Source organism: Ambystoma mexicanum, chromosome 1p (assembly GCF_040938575.1).
Source record: "Ambystoma mexicanum isolate Mex_15411 chromosome 1p, UKY_AmexF1_1, whole genome shotgun sequence".
Classification (NCBI taxonomy): domain Eukaryota; kingdom Metazoa; phylum Chordata; class Amphibia; order Caudata; family Ambystomatidae; genus Ambystoma; species Ambystoma mexicanum.
In genome coordinates this window covers 1,473,581,564-1,473,607,779 of record NC_090921.1, presented here as the reverse complement: position 1 = coordinate 1,473,607,779, position 26,216 = coordinate 1,473,581,564, and the positions used below count along the sequence as shown (strand labels likewise).

Below are 26,216 nucleotides of genomic sequence, written 5' to 3'. Positions count from 1 at the left end.
TTTCCCAAATTCACAAAGTGGCCAATACTGGGATCAAATTCGCTGACTTGGCGTGATTCGCACCATGCTCAGTCAGAAAAAGTATGCCTTCTGACTGGAGCATGGAGGGAGGCCAGTTGCAGGGGGGAGTTTTCTTCCCTTGAAAGAAAATGCCTAACTCATTCACAAATACAACCCTTATCCTCACAACAACATTGGTTATGTCCCGCAGCAGTACTGACTCGTGACCATGTATGCGCAGCTGCTTCCAACAAAACAGCAATCTTGTGTTAGTAACTCTAAAGCTGTGAGTGCCAATTCTGCATCAATCTCATGCTTCTGCAGAAATATTTCCCAAAATGACAAAGTGGCCAATACGGGGATCGAACCCGTGACCTTGGCGTTATTAGCGACACGCTCTAACCGGCCAGCTGAGAGTCCTGTTTCTGACTGGAGCATAAGAGGGAGGCCAGTTGCAGGGGGATTTTTTCTTCCCTTGGAAAAAAAATGCCTAACTCATTCACACATAAAACCCTTATCCTCACAACAACCTAAAGAAAAACTACATGTGATCTGAAGGAAATTCATGAATATGACAATTATCTTCAAACTGACTTGTAGCCTGCATCACATTTAAGTAGAACTGGGACAAAGAAGGTTAAATGCATCTCATTGGTCATTTCCCACAGCAGTACTGACCTGTGACCATTTATGGACTGCTGCTTCCAACAAAACAGCAAACTAGTCATAGTAAATCTAAAGTTGTGGGTGGGAATTCTGCATCAATCTCATGCTTCTGCAGAAATATTTCCCAAATTGACAAAGTGGCCAATACTGGGATCAAATTCGCTAACTTGGCGTGATTAGCACCATGCTCAGTCAGAAAAAGTATGCCTTCTGACTGGAGCATAGGAGGGAGGCCAGTTGCAGGGGGGAGTTTTCTTCCCTTGAAAGAAAATGCCTAACTCATTCACAAATACAACCCTTATCCTCACAACAACATTGGTTATGTCCGCAGCAGTACTGACCTGTGACTATGTATGCACAGCTGCTTCCAACAAAACAGCAATCTTGTGTTAGTAACTCTAAAGCTGTGAGTGCCAATTCTGCATTAATCTCATGCTTCTGCAGAAATATTTCCCAAAATGACAAAGTGGCCAATACGGGGATCGAACCTGTGACCTTGGCTTTATTAGCACCAACTGAGCTAACCGGCCAGCTGAGAGGCATATATCTAACTGGAGCATAAGAGGGAGGCCAGTTGCAGGGGGATTTTTTCTTCCCTTGGAAAAAAATGCCTAACTCATTCACACATAAAACCCTTATCCTCACAACAACCTAAAGAAAAACTACATGTGATCTGAAGGAAATTCACGAATATGACAATTATCTTCAAACTGACTTGTAGCCTGCATCACATTTAAGTAGAACTGGGACAAAGAAGGTTAAATGCATCTCATTGGTCATTTCCCACAGCAGTACTGACCTGTGACCATTTATGGACTGCTGCTTCCAACAAAACAGCAAACTAGTCATAGTAAATCTAAAGCTGTGGGTGGGAATTCTGCATCAATCTCATGCTTCTGCAGAAATATTTCCCAAATTGACAAAGTGGCCAATACTGGGATCAAATTCGCTGACTTGGCGTGATTAGCACCATGTTCAGTCAGAAAAAGTATGCCTTCTGACTGGAGCATAGGAGGGAGGCCAGTTGCAGGGGGTAGTTTTCTTCCCTTGAAAGAAAATGCCTAACTCATTCACAAATACAACCCTTATCCTCACAACAACATTGGTTATGTCCCGCAGCAGTACTGACCCGTGACCATGTATGCACAGCTGCTACCAACAAAACAGCAATCTTGTGTTAGTAACTCTAAAGCTGTGAGTGCCAATTCTGCATCAATCTCATGCTTCTGCAGAAATATTTCCCAAAATGACAAAGTGGCCAATACGGGGATCGAACCCGTGACCTTGGCGTTATTAGCACCACGCTCTAACCAACTGAGCTAACCGGCCAGCTGAGAGTCTTTTTCCCTTGGAAAAAAAATGCCTAACTCATTCACACATAAAACCCTTATCCTCACAACAACCTAAAGAAAAACTACATGTGATCTGAAGAAAATTCACGAATATGACAATTATCTTCAAACTGACTTGTAGCCTGCATCACATTTAAGTAGAACTGGGAAAAAGAAGGTTAAATGCATCTCATTGGTCATTTCCCACAGCAGTACTGACCTGTGACCATTTATGGACTGCTGCTTCCAACAAAACAGGAAACTAGTCATAGTAAATCTAAAGCTGTGGGTGGGAATTCTTCATCAATCTCATGCTTCTGCAGAAATATTTCCCAAATTGACAAAGTGGCCAATACTGGGATCAAATTTGCTAACTTGGCGTGATTAGCACCATGCTCAGTCAGAAAAAGTATGCCTTCTGACTGGAGCATAGGAGGGAGGCCAGTTGCAGGGGGGAGTTTTCTTCCCTTGAAAGAAAATGCCTAACTCATTCACAAATACAACCCTTATCCTCACAACAACATTGGTTATGTCCGCAGTAGTACTGACCCGTGACTATGTATGCACAGCTGCTTCCAACAAAACAGCAATCTTGTGTTAGTAACTCTAAAGCTGTGAGTGCCAATTCTGCATCAATCTCATCCTTCTGCAGAAATATTTCCCAAATTGACAAAGTGGCCAATACTGGGATCAAATTCGCTAACTTGGCGTGATTAGCACCATGCTCAGTCAGAAAAAGTAAGCCTTCTGACTGGAGCATAGGAGGGAGGCCAGTTGCAGGGGGGAGTTTTCTTACCTTGAAAGAAAATGCCTAACTCATTCACAAATACAACCCTTATCCTCACAACAACATTAGTTATGTCCGCAGCAGTACTGACCCGTGACTATGTATGCACAGCTGCTTCCAACAAAACAGCAATCTTGTGTTAGTAACTCTAAAGCTGTGAGTGCCAATTCTGCATTAATCTCATGCTTCTGCAGAAATATTTCCCAAAATGACAAAGTGGCCAATACGGGGATCGAACCTGTGACCTTGGCTTTATTAGCACCACGCTCTAACCAACTGAGCTAACCGGACAGCTGAGAGGCATGTATCTGACTGGAGCATAAGAGGGCGGCCAGTTGCAGGGGGATTTTTTCTTCCCTTGGAAAAAAATGCCTAACTCATTCACACATAAAACCCTTATCCTCACAACAACCTAAAGAAAAACTACATGTGATCTGAAGGAAATTCACGAATATGACAATTATCTTCAAACTGACTTGTAGCCTGCATCACATTTAAGTAGAACTGGGACAAAGAAGGTTAAATGCATCTCATTGGTCATTTCCCACAGCAGTACTGACCTGTGACCATTTATGGACTGCTGCTTCCAACAAAACAGCAAACTAGTCATAGTAAATCTAAAGCTGTGGGTGGGAATTCTGCATCAATCTCATGCTTCTGCAGAAATATTTCCCAAATTGACAAAGTGGCCAATACTGGGATCAAATTTGCTGACTTGGCGTGATTAGCACCATGCTCAGTCAGAAAAAGTATGCCTTCTGACTGGAGCATAGGAGGGAGGCCAGTTGCAGGGGGTAGTTTTCTTCCCTTGAAAGAAAATGCCTAACTCATTCACAAATACAACCCTTATCCTCACAACAACATTGGTTATGTCCCGCAGCAGTACTGACCCGTGACCATGTATGCACAGCTGCTACCAACAAAACAAACAGCAATCTTGTGTTAGTAACTCTAAAGCTGTGAGTGCCAATTCTGCATCAATCTCATGCTTCTGCAGAAATATTTCCCAAAATGACAAAGTGGCCAATACGGGGATCGAACCCGTGACCTTGGCGTTATTAGCACCACGCTCTAACCAACTGAGCTAACCGGCCAGCTGAGAGGCATATTTCTAACTGGAGCATAAGAGGGAGGCCAGTTGCAGGGGGATTTTTTCTTCCCTTGGAAAAAAAATGCCTAAATCATTCACACATAAAACCCTTATCCTCACAACAACCTAAAGAAAAACTACATGTGATCTGAAGGAAATTCACGAATATGACAATTATCTTCAAACTGACTTGTAGCCTGCATCACATTTAAGTAGAACTGGGACAAAGAAGGTTAAATGCATCTCATTGGTCATTTCCCACAGAAGTACTGACCTGTGACCATTTATGGACTGCTGCTTCCAACAAAACAGGAAACTAGTCATAGTAAATCTAAAGCTGTGGGTGGGAATTCTGCATCAATCTCATCCTTCTGCAGAAATATTTCCCAAATTGACAAAGTGGCCAATACTGGGATCAAATTCGCTAACTTGGCGTGATTAGCACCATGCTCAGTCAGAAAAAGTATGCCTTCTGACTGGAGCATAGGAGGGAGGCCAGTTGCAGGGGGGAGCTTTCTTCCCTTGAAAGAAAATGCCTAACTCATTCAAAAATACAACCCTTATCCTCACAGCAACATTGGTTATGTCCGCAGCAGTACTGACCCGTGACTATATGCACAGCTGCTTCCAACAAAACAGCAATCTTGTGTTAGTAACTCTAAAGCTGTGAGTGCCAATTCTGCATCAATCTCATCCTTCTGCAGAAATATTTCCCAAAATGACAAAGTGGCCAATACAGGGATCGAACCCGTGACCTTGGCGTTATTAGCACCACGCTCTAACCAACTGAGCTAACCGGCCAGCTGAGAGTCTCTTTCCCTTGGAAAAAAATGCCTAACTCATTCACACATAAAACCCTTATCCTCACAACAACCTAAAGAAAAACTACATGTGATCTGAAGGAAATTCATGAATATGACAATTATCTTCAAACTGACTTGTAGCCTGCATCACATTTAAGTAGGACTGGGACAAAGAAGGTTAAATGCATCTCATTGGTCATTTCCCACAGCAGTACTGACCTGAGACCATTTATGGACTGCTGCTTCCAACAAAACAGCAAACTTGTCATAGTAAATCTAAAGCTGTGGGTGGGAATTCTGCATCAATCTAATGCTTCTGCAGACATTTTTCCCAAATTGACAAAGTGGCCAATACTGGGATCAAATTCGCTAACTTGGCGTGATTAGCACCATGCTCAGTCAAAAAAAGTATGCTTCTGACTGGAGCATAGGAGGGAGGCCAGTTGCAGTGGGGAGTTTTCTTTCCTTGAAAGAAAATGCCTAACTCATTCACAAATACAACCCTTATCCTCACAACAACATTGGTTATGTCCGCAGCAGTACTGACCCGTGACTATGTATGCACAGCTGCTTCCAACAAACAGCAATCTTGTGTTAGTAACTCTAAAGCTGTGAGTGCCAATTCTGCATCAATCTCATCCTTCTGCAGAAATATTTCCCAAATTGACAAAGTGGCCAATACTGGGATCAAATTCGCTAACTTGGCATGATTAGCACCATGCTCAGTCAGAAAAAGTAAGCCTTCTGACTGGAGCATAGGAGGGAGGCCAGTTGCAGGGGGGAGTTTTCTTCCCTTGAAAGAAAATGCCTAACTCATTCACAAATACAACCCTTATCCTCACAACAACATTGGTTATGTCCGCAGCAGTACTGACCCGTGATTATGTATGCACAGCTGCTTCCAAGAAAACAGCAATCTTGTGTTAGTAACTCTAAAGCTGTGAGTGCCAATTCTGCATCAATCTCATCCTTCTGCAGAAATATTTCCCAAAATGACAAAGTGGCCAATACGAGATCGAACCCGTGACCTTGGCGTTATTAGCACCACGCTCTAACCAACTGAGCCAACCGGCCAGCTGAGAGGCATATTTCTAACTGGAGCATAAGAGGGAGGCCAGTTGCAGGGGGATTTTTTCTTCCCTTGGAAAAAAAATGCCTAACTCATTCACACATAAAACCCTTATCCTCACAACAACCTAAAGAAAAACTACATGTGATCTGAAGGAAATTCACGAATATGACAATTATCTTCAAACTGACTTGTAGCCTGCATCACATTTAAGTAGAACTGGGACAAAGAAGGTTAAATGCATCTCATTGGTCATTTCCCACAGAAGTACTGACCTGTGACCATTTATGGACTGCTGCTTCCAACAAAACAGGAAACTAGTCATAGTAAATCTAAAGCTGTGGGTGGGAATTCTGCATCAATCTCATCCTTCTGCAGAAATATTTCCCAAATTGACAAAGTGGCCAATACTGGGATCAAATTCGCTAACTTGGCGTGATTAGCACCATGCTCAGTCAGAAAAAGTATGCCTTCTGACTGGAGCATAGGAGGGAGGCCAGTTGCAGGGGGGAGCTTTCTTCCCTTGAAAGAAAATGCCTAACTCATTCACAAATACAACCCTTATCCTCACAACAACATTGGTTATGTCCCGCAGCAGTACTGACCAGTGACCATGTATGCACAGCTGCTTCCAACAAAACAGCAATCTTGTGTTAGTAACTCTAAAGCTGTGAGTGCCAATTCTGCATCAATCTCATGCTTCTGCAGAAATATTTCCCAAAATGACAAAGTGGCCAATACGGGGATCGAACCCGTGACCTTGGCGCTATTAGCACCACGCTCTAACCAACTGAGCTAACCGACCAGCTGAGAGTCTTGCTTCTGACTGGAGCATAAGAGGGAGGCCAGTTGCAGGGGGATTTTTTGTTCCCTTGGAAAAAAATTTATGGACTGCTGCTTCCAACAAAACAGCAAACTAGTCATAGTAAATCTAAAGCTGTGGGTGGGAATTCTGCATCAATCTCATGCTTCTGCAGAAATATTTCCCAAATTGACAAAGTGGCCAATACTGGGATCAAATTCGCTAACTTGGCGTGATTAGCACCATGCTCAGTCAGAAAAAGTATGCCTTCTGACTGGAGCATAGGAGGGAGGCCAGTTGCAGGGGGGAGTTTTCTTCCCTTGAAAGAAAATGCCTAACTCATTCACAAATACAACCCTTATCCTCACAACAACATTGGTTATGACCGCAGCAGTACTGACCCGTGACTATGTATGCACAGCTGCTTCCAACAAAACAGCAATCTTGTGTTAGTAACTCTAAAGCTGTGAGTGCCAATTCTGCATCAATCTCATGCTTCTGCAGAAATATTTCCCAAAATGACAAAGTGGCCAATACGGGGATTGAACTCGTGACCTTGGCATTATTAGCACCACTCTCTAACCAACTGAGCTAACCGACCAGCTAAGAGTTCTGTTTCTGACTGGAGCATAAGAGGGAGGCCAGTTGCAGGGGGATTTATTCTTCCCTTGGAAAAAAATGCCTAAGTCATTCACACATAAAACCCTTATCCTCACAACAACCTAAAGAAAAACTACATGTGATCTGAAGGAAATTCATGAATATGACAATTATCTTCAAACTGACTTGTAGCCTGCATCACATTTAAGTAGAACTGGGACAAAGAAGGTTAAATGCATCTCATTGGTCATTTCCCACAGCAGTACTGACCTGTGACCATTTATGGACTGCTGCTTCCAACAAAACAGCAAACTTGTCATAGTAAATCTAAAGCTGTGGGTGGGAATTCTGCATCAATCTAATGCTTCTGCAGACATTTTTCCCAAATTGACAAAGTGGCCAATACTGGGATCAAATTCGCTAACTTGGCGTGATTAGCACCATGCTCAGTCAGAAAAAGTATGCTTCTGACTGGAGCATAGGAGGGAGGCCAGTTGCAGTGGGGAGTTTTCTTTCCTTGAAAGAAAATGCCTAACTCATTCACAAATACAACCCTTATCCTCACAACAACATTGGTTATGTCCGCAGCAGTACTGACCCGTGACTATGTATGCACAGCTGCTTCCAACAAAACAGCAATCTTGTGTTAGTAACTCTAAAGCTGTGAGTGCCAATTCTGCATCAATCTCAAGCTTCTGCAGAAATATTTCCCAAAATGACAAGGAGGCCAATACGGGGACCCGTGACCTTGCCATTATTAGCACCACGCTCTAACCAAATGAGCAAAACAGCCAGCTGAGAGTTTTGTTTCTGACTCAAGCATAAGCAGGAGGCCAGTTGTAGGGGGATGTTTTCTTCCCTTGGAAAAAAAATGCCTAACTCATTCACACAGACAACCCTTATCCTCACAACAACCTAAAGAAAAACTCCATGTGATCTGAAGGAAATTCATGAATATTACAATTATCTTCAAACTGACTTGTGGCCTGCATCACATTTAAGTAGTACTGCGACAAAGAAGGTTAAATGCATCTCATTGGTCATTTCCGACAGCAGTACTGACCTGTGACCATTTATGGACTGCTGCTTCCAACAAAACAGCAAACTTGTCATAGTAAATCTAAAGCTGTGGGTGGGAATTCTGCATCAATCTAATGCTTCTGCAGACATTTTTCCCAAATTGACAAAGTGGCCAATACTGGGATCAAATTCGCTAACTTGGCGTGACTAGCACCATGCTCAGTCAGAAAAAGTATGCCTTCTGACTGGAGCATAGGAGGGAGGCCAGTTGCAGGGGGGAGTTTTCTTCCCTTGAAAGAAAATGCCTAACTCATTCACAAATACAACCCTTATCCTCACAACAACATTGGTTATGTCCCGCAGCAGTACTGACCCGTGACCATGTATGCACAGCTGCTTCCAACAAAACAGCAATCTTGTGTTAGTAACTCTAAAGCTGTGAGTGCCAATTCTGCATCAATCTCATGCTTCTGCAGAAATATTTCCCAAAATGACAAGGAGGCCAATACGGGGACCCGTGACCTTGCCATTATTAGCACCACGCTCTAACCAAATGAGCTAAACAGCCAGCTGAGAGTTTTGTTTCTGACTCAAGCATAAGCAGGAGGCCAGTTGTAGGGGGATGTTTTCTTCCCTTGGAAAAAAATGCCTAACTCATTCACACATAAAACCCTTATCCTCACAACAACCTAAAGAAAAACTACATGTGATCTGAAGGAAATTCATGAATATGACAATTATCTTCAAACTGACTTGTAGCCTGCATCACATTTAAGTAGAACTGGGACAAAGAAGGTTAAATGCATCTCATTGGTCCTTTCCCACAGCAGTACTGACCTGTGACCATTTATGGACTGCTGCTTCCAACAAAACAGGAAACTAGTCATAGTAAATCTAAAGCTGTGGGTGGGAATTCTGCATCAATCTCATGCTTCTGCAGAAATATTTCCCAAATTGACAAAGTGGCCAATACTGGGATCAAATTCGCTAACTTGGCGTGATTAGCACCATGCTCAGTCAGATAAAGTATGCCTTCTGACTGGAGCATAGGAGGGAGGCCAGTTGCAGGGGGGAGCTTTCTTCCCTTGAAAGAAAATGCCTAACTCATTCACAAATACAACCCTTATCCTCAAAACAACATTGGTTATGTCCCGCAGCAGTACTGACCCGTGACCATGTATGCACAGCTGCTTCCAACAAAACAGCAATCTTGTGTTAGTAACTCTAAAGCTGTGAGTGCCAATTCTGCATCAATCTCATGCTTCTGCAGAAATATTTCCCAAAATGACAAAGTGGCCAATACGGGGCTCGAACCCGTGACCTTGGTGTTATTAGCACCACTCTCTAACCAACTGAGCTAACCAACCAGCTGAGAGTCATGTTTCTGACTCAAGCATAAGAGGGAGGCCAGTTGCAGGGGGATTTTTTCTTCCCTTGGAAAAAAAATGCCTAAGTCATTCACACATAAAACCCTTATCCTCACAACAACATTGGTTATGTCCGCAGCAGTACTGACCCGTGACTATATGCACAGCTGCTTCCAACAAAACAGCAATCTTGTGTTAGTAACTCTAAAGCTGTGAGTGCCAATTCTGCATCAATCTCATCCTTCTGCAGAAATATTTCCCAAAATGACAAGGAGGCCAATACGGGGACCCGTGACCTTGCCATTATTAGCACCACGCTCTAACCAAATGAGCAAAACAGCCAGCTGAGAGTTTTGTTTCTGACTCAAGCATAAGCAGGAGGCCAGTTGTAGGGGGATGTTTTCTTCCCTTGGAAAAAAAATGCCTAACTCATTCACACAGACAACCCTTATCCTCACAACAACCTAAAGAAAAACTCCATGTGATCTGAAGGAAATTCATGAATATTACAATTATCTTCAAACTGACTTGTGGCCTGCATCACATTTAAGTAGTACTGCGACAAAGAAGGTTAAATGCATCTCATTGGTCATTTCCGACAGCAGTACTGACCTGTGACCATTTATGGACTGCTGCTTCCAACAAAACAGCAAACTTGTCATAGTAAATCTAAAGCTGTGGGTGGGAATTCTGCATCAATCTAATGCTTCTGCAGACATTTTTCCCAAATTGACAAAGTGGCCAATACTGGGATCAAATTCGCTAACTTGGCGTGATTAGCACCATGCTCAGTCAGAAAAAGTATGCTTCTGACTGGAGCATAGGAGGGAGGCCAGTTGCAGTGGGGAGTTTTCTTTCCTTGAAAGAAAATGCCTAACTCATTCACAAATACAACCCTTATCCTCACAACAACATTGGTTATGTCCGCAGCAGTACTGACCCGTGACTATGTATGCACAGCTGCTTCCAACAAAACAGCAATCTTGTGTTAGTAACTCTAAAGCTGTGAGTGCCAATTCTGCATCAATCTCAAGCTTCTGCAGAAATATTTCCCAAAATGACAAGGAGGCCAATACGGGGACCCGTGACCTTGCCATTATTAGCACCACGCTCTAACCAAATGAGCAAAACAGCCAGCTGAGAGTTTTGTTTCTGACTCAAGCATAAGCAGGAGGCCAGTTGTAGGGGGATGTTTTCTTCCCTTGGAAAAAAAATGCCTAACTCATTCACACAGACAACCCTTATCCTCACAACAACCTAAAGAAAAACTCCATGTGATCTGAAGGAAATTCATGAATATTACAATTATCTTCAAACTGACTTGTGGCCTGCATCACATTTAAGTAGTACTGCGACAAAGAAGGTTAAATGCATCTCATTGGTCATTTCCCACAGCAGTACTGACCTGTGACCATTTATGGACTGCTGCTTCCAACAAAACAGCAAACTTGTCATAGTAAATCTAAAGCTGTGGGTGGGAATTCTGCATCAATCTAATGCTTCTGCAGACATTTTTCCCAAATTGACAAAGTGGCCAATACTGGGATCAAATTCGCTAACTTGGCGTGACTAGCACCATGCTCAGTCAGAAAAAGTATGCCTTCTGACTGGAGCATAGGAGGGAGGCCAGTTGCAGGGGGGAGTTTTCTTCCCTTGAAAGAAAATGCCTAACTCATTCACAAATACAACCCTTATCCTCACAACAACATTGGTTATGTCCCGCAGCAGTACTGACCCGTGACCATGTATGCACAGCTGCTTCCAACAAAACAGCAATCTTGTGTTAGTAACTCTAAAGCTGTGAGTGCCAATTCTGCATCAATCTCATGCTTCTGCAGAAATATTTCCCAAAATGACAAGGAGGCCAATACGGGGACCCGTGACCTTGCCATTATTAGCACCACGCTCTAACCAAATGAGCTAAACAGCCAGCTGAGAGTTTTGTTTCTGACTCAAGCATAAGCAGGAGGCCAGTTGTAGGGGGATGTTTTCTTCCCTTGGAAAAAAATGCCTAACTCATTCACACATAAAACCCTTATCCTCACAACAACCTAAAGAAAAACTACATGTGATCTGAAGGAAATTCATGAATATGACAATTATCTTCAAACTGACTTGTAGCCTGCATCACATTTAAGTAGAACTGGGACAAAGAAGGTTAAATGCATCTCATTGGTCATTTCCCACAGCAGTACTGACCTGTGACCATTTATGGACTGCTGCTTCCAACAAAACAGGAAACTAGTCATAGTAAATCTAAAGCTGTGGGTGGGAATTCTGCATCAATCTCATGCTTCTGCAGAAATATTTCCCAAATTGACAAAGTGGCCAATACTGGGATCAAATTCGCTAACTTGGCGTGATTAGCACCATGCTCAGTCAGATAAAGTATGCCTTCTGACTGGAGCATAGGAGGGAGGCCAGTTGCAGGGGGGAGCTTTCTTCCCTTGAAAGAAAATGCCTAACTCATTCACAAATACAACCCTTATCCTCACAACAACATTGGTTATGTCCCGCAGCAGTACTGACCCGTGACCATGTATGCACAGCTGCTTCCAACAAAACAGCAATCTTGTGTTAGTAACTCTAAAGCTGTGAGTGCCAATTCTGCATCAATCTCATGCTTCTGCAGAAATATTTCCCAAAATGACAAAGTGGCCAATACGGGGATCAAACCCGTGACCTTGGTGTTATTAGCACCACGCTCTAACCAACTGAGCTAACCAACCAGCTGAGAGTCCTGTTTCTGACTCAAGCATAAGAGGGAGGCCAGTTGCAGGGGGATTTTTTCTTCCCTTGGAAAAAAAATGCCTAAGTCATTCACACATAAAACCCTTATCCTCACAACAACATTGGTTATGTCCGCAGCAGTACTGACCCGTGACTATATGCACAGCTGCTTCCAACAAAACAGCAATCTTGTGTTAGTAACTCTAAAGCTGTGAGTGCCAATTCTGCATCAATCTCATCCTTCTGCAGAAATATTTCCCAAAATGACAAAGTGGCCAATACGGGGATCGAACCCATGACCTTGGCGTTATTAGCACCATGCTCTAACCAACTGAGCTAACCGGCCAGCTGAGAGTCTCTTTCCCTTGGAAAAAAATGCCTAACTCATTCACACATAAAACCCTTATCCTCACAACAACCTAAAGAAAAACTCCATGTGACCTGAAGGAAATTCATGAATATGACAATTATCTTCAAACTGACTTGTAGCCTGCATCACATTTAAGTAGAACTGGGACAAAGAAGGTTAAATGCATCTCATTGGTCATTTCCCACAGCAGTACTGACCTGTGACCATTTATGGACTGCTGCTTCCAACAAAACAGCAAACTAGTCATAGTAAATCTAAAGCTGTGGGTGGGAATTCTGCATCAATCTCATGCTTCTGCAGAAATATTTCCCAAATTGACAAAGTGGCCAATACTGGGATCAAATTCGCTAACTTGGCGTGATTAGCACCATGCTCAGTCAGAAAAAGTATGCCTTCTGACGGGAGCATAGGAGGGAGGCCAGTTGCAGGGGGGAGTTTTCTTCCCTTGAAAGAAAATGCCTAACTCATTCACAAATACAACCCTTATCCTCACAACAACATTGGTTATGTCCCGCAGCAGTACTGACCCGTGACCATGTATGCACAGCTGCTTCCAACAAAACAGCAATCTTGTGTTAGTAACTCTAAAGCTGTGAGTGCCAATTCTGCATCAATCTCATGCTTCTGCAGAAATATTTCCCAAAATGACAAAGTGGCCAATACGGGGATCGAACCCGTGACCTTGGCGTTATTAGCACCACACTCTAACCAACTGAGCTAACCGGCCAGCTGAGAGTCTGTTTCCCTTGGAAAAAAAATGCCTAACTCATTCACACATAAAACCCTTATCCTCACAACAACCTAAAGAAAAACTACATGTGATCTGAAGGAAATTCATGAATATGACAATTATCTTCAAACTGACTTGTAGCCTGCATCACATTTAAGTAGAACTGGGACAAAGAAGGTTAAATGCATCTCATTGGTCATTTCCCACAGCAGTACTGACCTGTGACCATTTATGGACTGCTGCTTCCAACAAAACAGCAAACTAGTCATAGTAAATCTAAAGCTGTGGGTGGGAATTCTGCATCAATCTCATGCTTCTGCAGAAATATTTCCCAAATTGACAAAGTGGCCAATACTGGGATCAAATTCGCTAACTTGGCGTGATTAGCACCATGCTCAGTCAGAAAAAGTATGCCTTCTGACTGGAGCATAGGAGGGAGGCCAGTTGCAGGGGGGAGTTTTCTTCCCTTGAAAGAAAATGCCTAACTCATTCACAAATACAACCCTTATCCTCACAACAACATTGGTTATGTCCGCAGCAGTACTGACCCGTGACTATGTATGCACAGCTGCTTCCAACAAACAGCAATCTTGTGTTAGTAACTCTAAAGCTGTGAGTGCCAATTCTGCATCAATCTCATCCTTCTGCAGAAATATAACTCTAAAGCTGTGAGTGCCAATTCTGCATCAATCTCATCCTTCTGCAGAAATATTTCCCAAAATGACAAAGTGGCCAATACGGGGATCGAACCCGTGACCTTGGTGCTATTAGCACGACACTCTAACCAACTGAGCTAACCGGCCAGCTGAGAGGTATATTTCTAACTGGAGCATAAGAGGGAGGCCAGTTGCAGGGGGATTTTTTCTTCCCTTGGAAAAAAAATGCCTAAGTCATTCACACATAAAACCCTTATCCTCACAACAACCTAAAGAAAAACTACATGTGATCTGAAGGAAATTCATGAATATGACAATTATGTTCAAACTGACTTGTAGCCTGCATCACATTTAAGTAGAACTGGGACAAAGAAGGTTAAATGCATCTCATTGGTCATTTCCCACAGCAGTACTGACCTGTGACCATTTATGGACTGCTGCCTCCAACAAAACAGCAAACTAATCAAACTCTAACTAGTCAAACTCTAACCAACTGAGCTAACCGACCAGCTGAGAGTCCTGTTTCTGACTGGAGCATAAGAGGGAGGCCAGTTGCAGGGGGATTTTTTCTTCCCTTGGAAGAAAAATGCCTAAGTCATTCACACATAAAACCCTTATCCTCACAACAACCTAAAGAAAAACTACATGTGATCTGAAGGAAATTCATGAATATGACAATTATCTTCAAACTGACTTGTAGCCTGCATCACATTTAAGTAGAACTGGGACAAAGAAGGTTAAATGCATCTCATTGGTCATTTCCCACAGCAGTACTGACCTGTGACCATTTATGGACTGCTGCTTCCAACAAAACAGCAAACTAGTCATAGTAAATCTAAAGCTGTCGGTGGGAATTCTGCATCAATCTCATGCTTCTGCAGAAATATTTCCCAAATTGACAAAGTGGCCAATACTGGGATCAAATCCGCTAACTTGGCGTGATTAGCACCATGCTCAGTCAGAAAAAGTATGCCTTCTGACTGGAGCATAGGAGGGAGGCCAGTTGCAGGGGGGAGTTTTCTTCCCTTGAAAGAAAATGCCTAACTCATTCACAAATACAACCCTTATCCTCACAACAACATTGGTTATGTCCCGCAGCAGTACTGACCCGTGACCATGTATGCACAGCTGCTTCCAACAAAACAGCAATCTTGTGTTAGTAACTCTAAAGCTGTGAGTGCCAATTCAGCATCAATCTCATGCTTCTGCAGAAATATTTCCCAAAATGACAAGGAGGCCAATACGGGGACCCGTGACCTTGCCATTATTAGCACCACGCTCTAACCAACTGAGCTAACCGGCCAGCTGAAAGTCTTTTTCCCTTGGAAAAAAAATGCCTAACTCATTCACACATAAAACCCTTATCCTCACAACAACCTAAAGAAAAACTACATGTGATCTGAAGGAAATTCATGAATATGACAATTATCTTCAAACTGACTTGTAGCCTGCATCACATTTAAGTAGAACTGGGACAAAGAAGGTTAAATGCATCTCATTGGTCATTTCCCACAGCAGTACTGACCTGTGACCATTTATGGACTGCTGCTTCCAACAAAACAGCAAACTAGTCATAGTAAATCTAAAGCTGTGGGTGGGAATTCTGCATCAATCTCATGCTTCTGCAGAAATATTTCCCAAATTGACAAAGTGGCCAATACTGGGATCAAATCCGCTAACTTGGCGTGATTAGCACCATGCTCAGTCAGAAAAAGTATGCCTTCTGACTGGAGCATAGGAGGGAGGCCAGTTGCAGGGGGGAGTTTTCTTCCCTTGAAAGAAAATGCCTAACTCATTCACAAATACAACCCTTATCCTCACAACAACATTGGTTATGTCCCGCAGCAGTACTGACCCGTGACCATGTATGCACAGCTGCTTCCAACAAAACAGCAATCTTGTGTTAGTAACTCTAAAGCTGTGAGTGCCAATTCAGCATCAATCTCATGCTTCTGCAGAAATATTTCCCAAATTGACAAAGTGGCCAATACTGGGATCAAATTCGCTAACTTGGCGTGATTAGCACCATGCTCAGTCAGAAAAAGTATGCCTTCTGACTGGAGCATAGGAGGGAGGCCAGTTGCAGGGGGGAGTTTTCTTCCCTTGAAAGAAAATGCCTAACTCATTCACAAATACAACCCTTATCCTCACAGCAACATTGGTTATGTCCGCAGCAGTACTGACCCGTGACTATATGCACAGCTGCTTCCAACAAAACAGCAATCTTGTGTTAGTAACTCTAAAGCTGTGAGTGCCAATTCTGCATCAATCTCATCCTTCTGCAGAAATATTTCCCAAAATGACAAAGTGGCCAATACGGGGATCGAACCCGTGACCTTGGCGTTATTAGCACCATGCTCTAACCAACTGAGCTAACCGGCCAGCTGAGAGGCATATTTCTAACTGGAGCATAAGAGGGAGGCCAGTTGCGGGGGGATTTTTTCTTCCCTGGAAAAAAAATGCCTAACTCATTCACACATAAAACCCTTATCCTCACAACAATCTAAAGAAAAACTACATGTGATCTGAAGGAAATTCACGAATATGACAATTATCTTCAAACTGACTTGTAGCCTGCATCACATTTAAGTAGAACTGGGACAAAGAAGGTTAAATGCATCTCATTGGTCATTTCCCACAGCAGTACTGACCTGTGACCATTTATGGACTGCTGCTTCCAACAAAACAGGAAACTAGTCATAGTAAATCTAAAGCTGTGGGTGGGAATTCTGCATCAATCTCATCCTTCTGCAGAAATATTTCCCAAATTGACAAAGTGGCCAATACTGGGATCAAATTCGCTAACTTGGCGTGACTAGCACCATGCTCAGTCAGAAAAAGTATGCCTTCTGACTGGAGCATAGGAGGGAGGCCAGTTGCAGGGGGGAGTTTTCTTCCCTTGAAAGAAAATGCCTAACTCATTCACAAATACAACCCTTATCCTCACAACAACATTGGTTATGTCCCGCAGCAGTACTGACCCGTGACCATGTATGCACAGCTGCTTCCAACAAAACAGCAATCTTGTGTTAGTAACTCTAAAGCTGTGAGTGCCAATTCTGCATCAATCTCATGCTTCTGCAGAAATATTTCCCAAAATGACAAGGAGGCCAATACGGGGACCCGTGACCTTACCATTATTAGCACCACGCTCTAACCAAATGAGCTAAACAGCCAGCTGAGAGTTTTGTTTCTGACTCAAGCATAAGCAGGAGGCCAGTTGTAGGGGGATGTTTTCTTCCCTTGGAAAAAAATGCCTAACTCATTCACACATAAAACCCTTATCCTCACAACAACCTAAAGAAAAACTACATGTGATCTGAAGGAAATTCATGAATATGACAATTATCTTCAAACTGACTTGTAGCCTGCATCACATTTAAGTAGAACTGGGACAAAGAAGGTTAAATGCATCTCATTGGTCATTTCCCACAGCAGTACTGACCTGTGACCATTTATGGACTGCTGCTTCCAACAAAACAGCAAACTTGTCATAGTAAATCTAAAGCTGTGGGTGGGAATTCTGCATCAATCTCATGCTTCTGCAGAAATATTTCCCAAATTGACAAAGTGGCCAATACTGGGATCAATTTCGCTAACTTGGCGAGATTAGCACCATGCTCAGTCAGAAAAAGTATGCCTTCTGACTGGAGCATAGGAGGGAGGCCAGTTGCAGGGGGGAGTTTTCTTCCCTTGAAAGAAAATGCCTAACTCATTCACAAATACAACCCTTATCCTCACAACAACATTGGTTATGTCCGCAGTAGTACTGACCCGTGACTATGTATGCACAGCTGCTTCCAACAAAACAGCAATCTTGTGTTAGTAACTCTAAAGCTGTGAGTGCCAATTCTGCATCAATCTCATCCTTCTGCAGAAATATTTCCCAAATTGACAAAGTGGCCAATACTGGGATCAAATTCGCTAACTTGGCGTGATTAGCACCATGCTCAGTCAGAAAAAGTAAGCCTTCTGACTGGAGCATAGGAGGGAGGCCAGTTGCAGGGGGGAGTTTTCTTCCCTTGAAAGAAAATGCCCAACTCATTCACAAATACAACCCTTATCCTCACAACAACATTGGTTATGTCCGCAGCAGTACTGACCCGTGACTATGTATGCAAAGCTGCTTCCAACAAAACAGCAATCTTGTGTTAGTAACTCTAAAGCTGTGAGTGCCAATTCTGCATCAATCTCATCCTTCTGCAGAAATATTTCCCAAAATGACAAAGGGGCCAATACAGGTATCGAACCCGTGACCTTGGCGCACCACGCTCTAACCAACTGAGCTAAACTGCCAGTTGAGAGGCATATTTCTAACTGGAGCATAAGAGGGAGGCCAGTTGCAGGGGGATTTTTTCTTCCCTTGGAAAAAAAATGCCTAACTCATTCACACATAAAACCCTTATCCTCACAACAACCTAAAGAAAAACTACATGTGATCTGAAGGAAATTCACGAATATGACAATTATCTTCAAACTGACTTGTAGCCTGCATCACATTTAAGTAGAACTGGGACAAAGAAGGTTAAATGCATCTCATTGGTCATTTCCCACAGCAGTACTGACCTGTGACCATTTATGGACTGCTGCTTCCAACAAAACAGCAAACTTGTCATAGTAAATCTAAAGCTGTTTGTGCCAATTCTGCATCAATCTCATGCTTCTACAGAAATATTTCCAAAATTGACAAAGTGGCCAATACTGGGATCAAATTCGCTAACTTGGCGTGATTAGCACCATGCTCAGTCAGAAAAAGTATGCCTTCTGACTGGAGCATAGGAGGGAGGCCAGTTGCAGGGGGGAGTTTTCTTCCCTTGAAAGAAAATGCCTAACTCATTCACAAATACAACCCTTATCCTCACAACAACATTGGTTATGTCCCGCAGCAGTACTGACCCGTGACCATGTATGCACAGCTGCTTCCAACAAAACAGCAAACTTGTGTTAGTAACTCTAAAGCTGTGAGTGCCAATTCTGCATCAATCTCATGCTTCTGCAGAAATATTTCCCAAAATGACAAAGTGGCCAATACGGGGATCGAACCCATGACCTTGGCGTTATTAGCACCACGCTCTAACCAACTGAGCTAACCGGCCAGCTGAAAGTCTTTTTCCCTTGGAAAAAAAATGCCTAACTCATTCACACATAAAACCCTTATCCTCACAACAACCTAAAGAAAAACTACATGTGATCTGAAGGAAATTCATGAATATGACAATTATCTTCAAACTGACTTGTAGCCTGCATCACATTTAAGTAGAACTGGGACAAAGAAGGTTAAATGCATCTCATTGGTCATTTCCCACAGCAGTACTGACCTGTGACCATTTATGGACTGCTGCTTCCAACAAAACAGCAAACTAGTCATAGTAAATCTAAAGCTGTGGGTGGGAATTCTGCATCAATCTCATGCTTCTGCAGAAATATTTCCCAAATTGACAAAGTGGCCAATACTGGGATCAAATTCGCTAACTTGGCGTGATTAGCACCATGCTCAGTCAGAAAAAGTATGCCTTCTGACTGGAGCATAAGAGGGAGGCCAGTTGCAGGGGGATTTATTCTTCCCTTGGAAAAAAAATGCCTAAGTCATTCACACATAAAACCCTTATCCTCACAACAACCTAAAGAAAAACTACATGTGATCTGAAGGAAATTCATGAATATGACAATTATCTTCAAACTGACTTGTAGCCTGCATCACATTTAAGTAGAACTGGGACAAAGAAGGTTAAATGCATCTCATTGGTCCTTTCCCACAGCAGTACTGACCTGTGACCATTTATGGACTGCTGCTTCCAACAAAACAGGAAACTAGTCATAGTAAATCTAAAGCTGTGGGTGGGAATTCTGCATCAATCTCATGCTTCTGCAGAAATATTTCCCAAATTGACAAAGTGGCCAATACTGGGATCAAATTCGCTAACTTGGCGTGATTAGCACCATGCTCAGTCAGATAAAGTATGCCTTCTGACTGGAGCATAGGAGGGAGGCCAGTTGCAGGGGGGAGCTTTCTTCCCTTGAAAGAAAATGCCTAACTCATTCACAAATACAACCCTTATCCTCAAAACAACATTGGTTATGTCCCGCAGCAGTACTGACCCGTGACCATGTATGCACAGCTGCTTCCAACAAAACAGCAATCTTGTGTTAGTAACTCTAAAGCTGTGAGTGCCAATTCTGCATCAATCTCATGCTTCTGCAGAAATATTTCCCAAAATGACAAAGTGGCCAATACGGGGCTCGAACCCGTGACCTTGGTGTTATTAGCACCACTCTCTAACCAACTGAGCTAACCAACCAGCTGAGAGTCATGTTTCTGACTCAAGCATAAGAGGGAGGCCAGTTGCAGGGGGATTTTTTCTTCCCTTGGAAAAAAAATGCCTAAGTCATTCACACATAAAACCCTTATCCTCACAACAACATTGGTTATGTCCGCAGCAGTACTGACCCGTGACTATATGCACAGCTGCTTCCAACAAAACAGCAATCTTGTGTTAGTAACTCTAAAGCTGTGAGTGCCAATTCTGCATCAATCTCATCCTTCTGCAGAAATATTTCCCAAAATGACAAGGAGGCCAATACGGGGACCCGTGACCTTGCCATTATTAGCACCACGCTCTAACCAAATGAGCAAAACAGCCAGCTGAGAGTTTTGTTTCTGACTCAAGCATAAGCAGGAGGCCAGTTGTAGGGGGATGTTTTCTTCCCTTGGAAAAAAAATGCCTAACTCATTCACACAGACAACCCTTATCCTCACAACAACCTAAAGAAAAACTCCATGTGATCTGAAGGAAATTCATGAATATTACAATTATCTTCAAACTGACTTGTGGCCTGCATCACATTTAAGTAGTACTGCGACAAAGAAGGTTAAATGCATCTCATTGGTCATTTCCGACAGCAGTACTGACCTGTGACCATTTATGGACTGCTGCTTCCAACAAAACAGCAAACTTGTCATAGTAAATCTAAAGCTGTGGGTGGGAATTCTGCATCAATCTAATGCTTCTGCAGACATTTTTCCCAAATTGACAAAGTGGCCAATACTGGGATCAAATTCGCTAACTTGGCGTGATTAGCACCATGCTCAGTCAGAAAAAGTATGCTTCTGACTGGAGCATAGGAGGGAGGCCAGTTGCAGTGGGGAGTTTTCTTTCCTTGAAAGAAAATGCCTAACTCATTCACAAATACAACCCTTATCCTCACAACAACATTGGTTATGTCCGCAGCAGTACTGACCCGTGACTATGTATGCACAGCTGCTTCCAACAAAACAGCAATCTTGTGTTAGTAACTCTAAAGCTGTGAGTGCCAATTCTGCATCAATCTCAAGCTTCTGCAGAAATATTTCCCAAAATGACAAGGAGGCCAATACGGGGACCCGTGACCTTGCCATTATTAGCACCACGCTCTAACCAAATGAGCAAAACAGCCAGCTGAGAGTTTTGTTTCTGACTCAAGCATAAGCAGGAGGCCAGTTGTAGGGGGATGTTTTCTTCCCTTGGAAAAAAAATGCCTAACTCATTCACACAGACAACCCTTATCCTCACAACAACCTAAAGAAAAACTCCATGTGATCTGAAGGAAATTCATGAATATTACAATTATCTTCAAACTGACTTGTGGCCTGCATCACATTTAAGTAGTACTGCGACAAAGAAGGTTAAATGCATCTCATTGGTCATTTCCCACAGCAGTACTGACCTGTGACCATTTATGGACTGCTGCTTCCAACAAAACAGCAAACTTGTCATAGTAAATCTAAAGCTGTGGGTGGGAATTCTGCATCAATCTAATGCTTCTGCAGACATTTTTCCCAAATTGACAAAGTGGCCAATACTGGGATCAAATTCGCTAACTTGGCGTGACTAGCACCATGCTCAGTCAGAAAAAGTATGCCTTCTGACTGGAGCATAGGAGGGAGGCCAGTTGCAGGGGGGAGTTTTCTTCCCTTGAAAGAAAATGCCTAACTCATTCACAAATACAACCCTTATCCTCACAACAACATTGGTTATGTCCCGCAGCAGTACTGACCCGTGACCATGTATGCACAGCTGCTTCCAACAAAACAGCAATCTTGTGTTAGTAACTCTAAAGCTGTGAGTGCCAATTCTGCATCAATCTCATGCTTCTGCAGAAATATTTCCCAAAATGACAAGGAGGCCAATACGGGGACCCGTGACCTTGCCATTATTAGCACCACGCTCTAACCAAATGAGCTAAACAGCCAGCTGAGAGTTTTGTTTCTGACTCAAGCATAAGCAGGAGGCCAGTTGTAGGGGGATGTTTTCTTCCCTTGGAAAAAAATGCCTAACTCATTCACACATAAAACCCTTATCCTCACAACAACCTAAAGAAAAACTACATGTGATCTGAAGGAAATTCATGAATATGACAATTATCTTCAAACTGACTTGTAGCCTGCATCACATTTAAGTAGAACTGGGACAAAGAAGGTTAAATGCATCTCATTGGTCATTTCCCACAGCAGTACTGACCTGTGACCATTTATGGACTGCTGCTTCCAACAAAACAGGAAACTAGTCATAGTAAATCTAAAGCTGTGGGTGGGAATTCTGCATCAATCTCATGCTTCTGCAGAAATATTTCCCAAATTGACAAAGTGGCCAATACTGGGATCAAATTCGCTAACTTGGCGTGATTAGCACCATGCTCAGTCAGATAAAGTATGCCTTCTGACTGGAGCATAGGAGGGAGGCCAGTTGCAGGGGGGAGCTTTCTTCCCTTGAAAGAAAATGCCTAACTCATTCACAAATACAACCCTTATCCTCACAACAACATTGGTTATGTCCCGCAGCAGTACTGACCCGTGACCATGTATGCACAGCTGCTTCCAACAAAACAGCAATCTTGTGTTAGTAACTCTAAAGCTGTGAGTGCCAATTCTGCATCAATCTCATGCTTCTGCAGAAATATTTCCCAAAATGACAAAGTGGCCAATACGGGGATCAAACCCGTGACCTTGGTGTTATTAGCACCACGCTCTAACCAACTGAGCTAACCAACCAGCTGAGAGTCCTGTTTCTGACTCAAGCATAAGAGGGAGGCCAGTTGCAGGGGGATTTTTTCTTCCCTTGGAAAAAAAATGCCTAAGTCATTCACACATAAAACCCTTATCCTCACAACAACATTGGTTATGTCCGCAGCAGTACTGACCCGTGACTATATGCACAGCTGCTTCCAACAAAACAGCAATCTTGTGTTAGTAACTCTAAAGCTGTGAGTGCCAATTCTGCATCAATCTCATCCTTCTGCAGAAATATTTCCCAAAATGACAAAGTGGCCAATACGGGGATCGAACCCATGACCTTGGCGTTATTAGCACCATGCTCTAACCAACTGAGCTAACCGGCCAGCTGAGAGTCTCTTTCCCTTGGAAAAAAATGCCTAACTCATTCACACATAAAACCCTTATCCTCACAACAACCTAAAGAAAAACTCCATGTGACCTGAAGGAAATTCATGAATATGACAATTATCTTCAAACTGACTTGTAGCCTGCATCACATTTAAGTAGAACTGGGACAAAGAAGGTTAAATGCATCTCATTGGTCATTTCCCACAGCAGTACTGACCTGTGACCATTTATGGACTGCTGCTTCCAACAAAACAGCAAACTAGTCATAGTAAATCTAAAGCTGTGGGTGGGAATTCTGCATCAATCTCATGCTTCTGCAGAAATATTTCCCAAATTGACAAAGTGGCCAATACTGGGATCAAATTCGCTAACTTGGCGTGATTAGCACCATGCTCAGTCAGAAAAAGTATGCCTTCTGACGGGAGCATAGGAGGGAGGCCAGTTGCAGGGGGGAGTTTTCTTCCCTTGAAAGAAAATGCCTAACTCATTCACAAATACAACCCTTATCCTCACAACAACATTGGTTATGTCCCGCAGCAGTACTGACCCGTGACCATGTATGCACAGCTGCTTCCAACAAAACAGCAATCTTGTGTTAGTAACTCTAAAGCTGTGAGTGCCAATTCTGCATCAATCTCATGCTTCTGCAGAAATATTTCCCAAAATGACAAAGTGGCCAATACGGGGATCGAACCCGTGACCTTGGCGTTATTAGCACCACACTCTAACCAACTGAGCTAACCGGCCAGCTGAGAGTCTGTTTCCCTTGGAAAAAAAATGCCTAACTCATTCACACATAAAACCCTTATCCTCACAACAACCTAAAGAAAAACTACATGTGATCTGAAGGAAATTCATGAATATGACAATTATCTTCAAACTGACTTGTAGCCTGCATCACATTTAAGTAGAACTGGGACAAAGAAGGTTAAATGCATCTCATTGGTCATTTCCCACAGCAGTACTGACCTGTGACCATTTATGGACTGCTGCTTCCAACAAAACAGCAAACTAGTCATAGTTAATCTAAAGCTGTGGGTGGGAATTCTGCATCAATCTCATGCTTCTGCAGAAATATTTCCCAAATTGACAAAGTGGCCAATACTGGGATCAAATTCGCTAACTTGGCGTGATTAGCACCATGCTCAGTCAGAAAAAGTATGCCTTCTGACTGGAGCATAGGAGGGAGGCCAGTTGCAGGGGGGAGTTTTCTTCCCTTGAAAGAAAATGCCTAACTCATTCACAAATACAACCCTTATCCTCACAACAACATTGGTTATGTCCGCAGCAGTACTGACCCGTGACTATGTATGCACAGCTGCTTCCAACAAACAGCAATCTTGTGTTAGTAACTCTAAAGCTGTGAGTGCCAATTCTGCATCAATCTCATCCTTCTGCAGAAATATAACTCTAAAGCTGTGAGTGCCAATTCTGCATCAATCTCATCCTTCTGCAGAAATATTTCCCAAAATGACAAAGTGGCCAATACGGGGATCGAACCCGTGACCTTGGTGCTATTAGCACGACACTCTAACCAACTGAGCTAACCGGCCAGCTGAGAGGTATATTTCTAACTGGAGCATAAGAGGGAGGCCAGTTGCAGGGGGATTTTTTCTTCCCTTGGAAAAAAAATGCCTAAGTCATTCACACATAAAACCCTTATCCTCACAACAACCTAAAGAAAAACTACATGTGATCTGAAGGAAATTCATGAATATGACAATTATGTTCAAACTGACTTGTAGCCTGCATCACATTTAAGTAGAACTGGGACAAAGAAGGTTAAATGCATCTCATTGGTCATTTCCCACAGCAGTACTGACCTGTGACCATTTATGGACTGCTGCCTCCAACAAAACAGCAAACTAATCAAACTCTAACTAGTCAAACTCTAACCAACTGAGCTAACCGACCAGCTGAGAGTCCTGTTTCTGACTGGAGCATAAGAGGGAGGCCAGTTGCAGGGGGATTTTTTCTTCCCTTGGAAGAAAAATGCCTAAGTCATTCACACATAAAACCCTTATCCTCACAACAACCTAAAGAAAAACTACATGTGATCTGAAGGAAATTCATGAATATGACAATTATCTTCAAACTGACTTGTAGCCTGCATCACATTTAAGTAGAACTGGGACAAAGAAGGTTAAATGCATCTCATTGGTCATTTCCCACAGCAGTACTGACCTGTGACCATTTATGGACTGCTGCTTCCAACAAAACAGCAAACTAGTCATAGTAAATCTAAAGCTGTCGGTGGGAATTCTGCATCAATCTCATGCTTCTGCAGAAATATTTCCCAAATTGACAAAGTGGCCAATACTGGGATCAAATCCGCTAACTTGGCGTGATTAGCACCATGCTCAGTCAGAAAAAGTATGCCTTCTGACTGGAGCATAGGAGGGAGGCCAGTTGCAGGGGGGAGTTTTCTTCCCTTGAAAGAAAATGCCTAACTCATTCACAAATACAACCCTTATCCTCACAACAACATTGGTTATGTCCCGCAGCAGTACTGACCCGTGACCATGTATGCACAGCTGCTTCCAACAAAACAGCAATCTTGTGTTAGTAACTCTAAAGCTGTGAGTGCCAATTCAGCATCAATCTCATGCTTCTGCAGAAATATTTCCCAAAATGACAAGGAGGCCAATACGGGGACCCGTGACCTTGCCATTATTAGCACCACGCTCTAACCAACTGAGCTAACCGGCCAGCTGAAAGTCTTTTTCCCTTGGAAAAAAAATGCCTAACTCATTCACACATAAAACCCTTATCCTCACAACAACCTAAAGAAAAACTACATGTGATCTGAAGGAAAT

At 42.9% G+C, this 26,216-nt stretch overlaps 10 non-coding genes across 10 annotated transcripts; all 10 read right to left on the bottom strand.

The window, feature by feature from the left end:
- Positions 1-1,921: 1,921 nt before the first annotated feature.
- On the bottom strand, positions 1,922-1,995 carry TRNAI-AAU (transfer RNA isoleucine (anticodon AAU)). The gene has a single exon. It is a non-coding gene; the product is annotated as a tRNA-Ile (tRNA).
- Positions 1,996-3,804: 1,809 nt separating this feature from the next.
- Positions 3,805-3,878, bottom strand: TRNAI-AAU (transfer RNA isoleucine (anticodon AAU)). Its single transcript has one exon. It is a non-coding gene; the product is annotated as a tRNA-Ile (tRNA).
- Positions 3,879-4,601: 723 nt separating this feature from the next.
- On the bottom strand, positions 4,602-4,675 carry TRNAI-AAU (transfer RNA isoleucine (anticodon AAU)). The gene has a single exon. It is a non-coding gene; the product is annotated as a tRNA-Ile (tRNA).
- Positions 4,676-6,477: 1,802 nt separating this feature from the next.
- On the bottom strand, positions 6,478-6,551 carry TRNAI-AAU (transfer RNA isoleucine (anticodon AAU)). Its single transcript has one exon. It is a non-coding gene; the product is annotated as a tRNA-Ile (tRNA).
- A 5,986-nt stretch (positions 6,552-12,537) lies between these two features.
- On the bottom strand, positions 12,538-12,611 carry TRNAI-AAU (transfer RNA isoleucine (anticodon AAU)). Its single transcript has one exon. It is a non-coding gene; the product is annotated as a tRNA-Ile (tRNA).
- Positions 12,612-13,288: 677 nt separating this feature from the next.
- Positions 13,289-13,362, bottom strand: TRNAI-AAU (transfer RNA isoleucine (anticodon AAU)). The gene has a single exon. It is a non-coding gene; the product is annotated as a tRNA-Ile (tRNA).
- Positions 13,363-16,329: 2,967 nt separating this feature from the next.
- TRNAI-AAU (transfer RNA isoleucine (anticodon AAU)) lies at positions 16,330-16,403 on the bottom strand. The gene has a single exon. It is a non-coding gene; the product is annotated as a tRNA-Ile (tRNA).
- A 2,640-nt stretch (positions 16,404-19,043) lies between these two features.
- Positions 19,044-19,117, bottom strand: TRNAI-AAU (transfer RNA isoleucine (anticodon AAU)). The gene has a single exon. It is a non-coding gene; the product is annotated as a tRNA-Ile (tRNA).
- A 4,205-nt stretch (positions 19,118-23,322) lies between these two features.
- On the bottom strand, positions 23,323-23,396 carry TRNAI-AAU (transfer RNA isoleucine (anticodon AAU)). The gene has a single exon. It is a non-coding gene; the product is annotated as a tRNA-Ile (tRNA).
- A 677-nt stretch (positions 23,397-24,073) lies between these two features.
- TRNAI-AAU (transfer RNA isoleucine (anticodon AAU)) lies at positions 24,074-24,147 on the bottom strand. The gene has a single exon. It is a non-coding gene; the product is annotated as a tRNA-Ile (tRNA).
- Between the last annotated feature and the right edge of the window lie 2,069 nt (positions 24,148-26,216).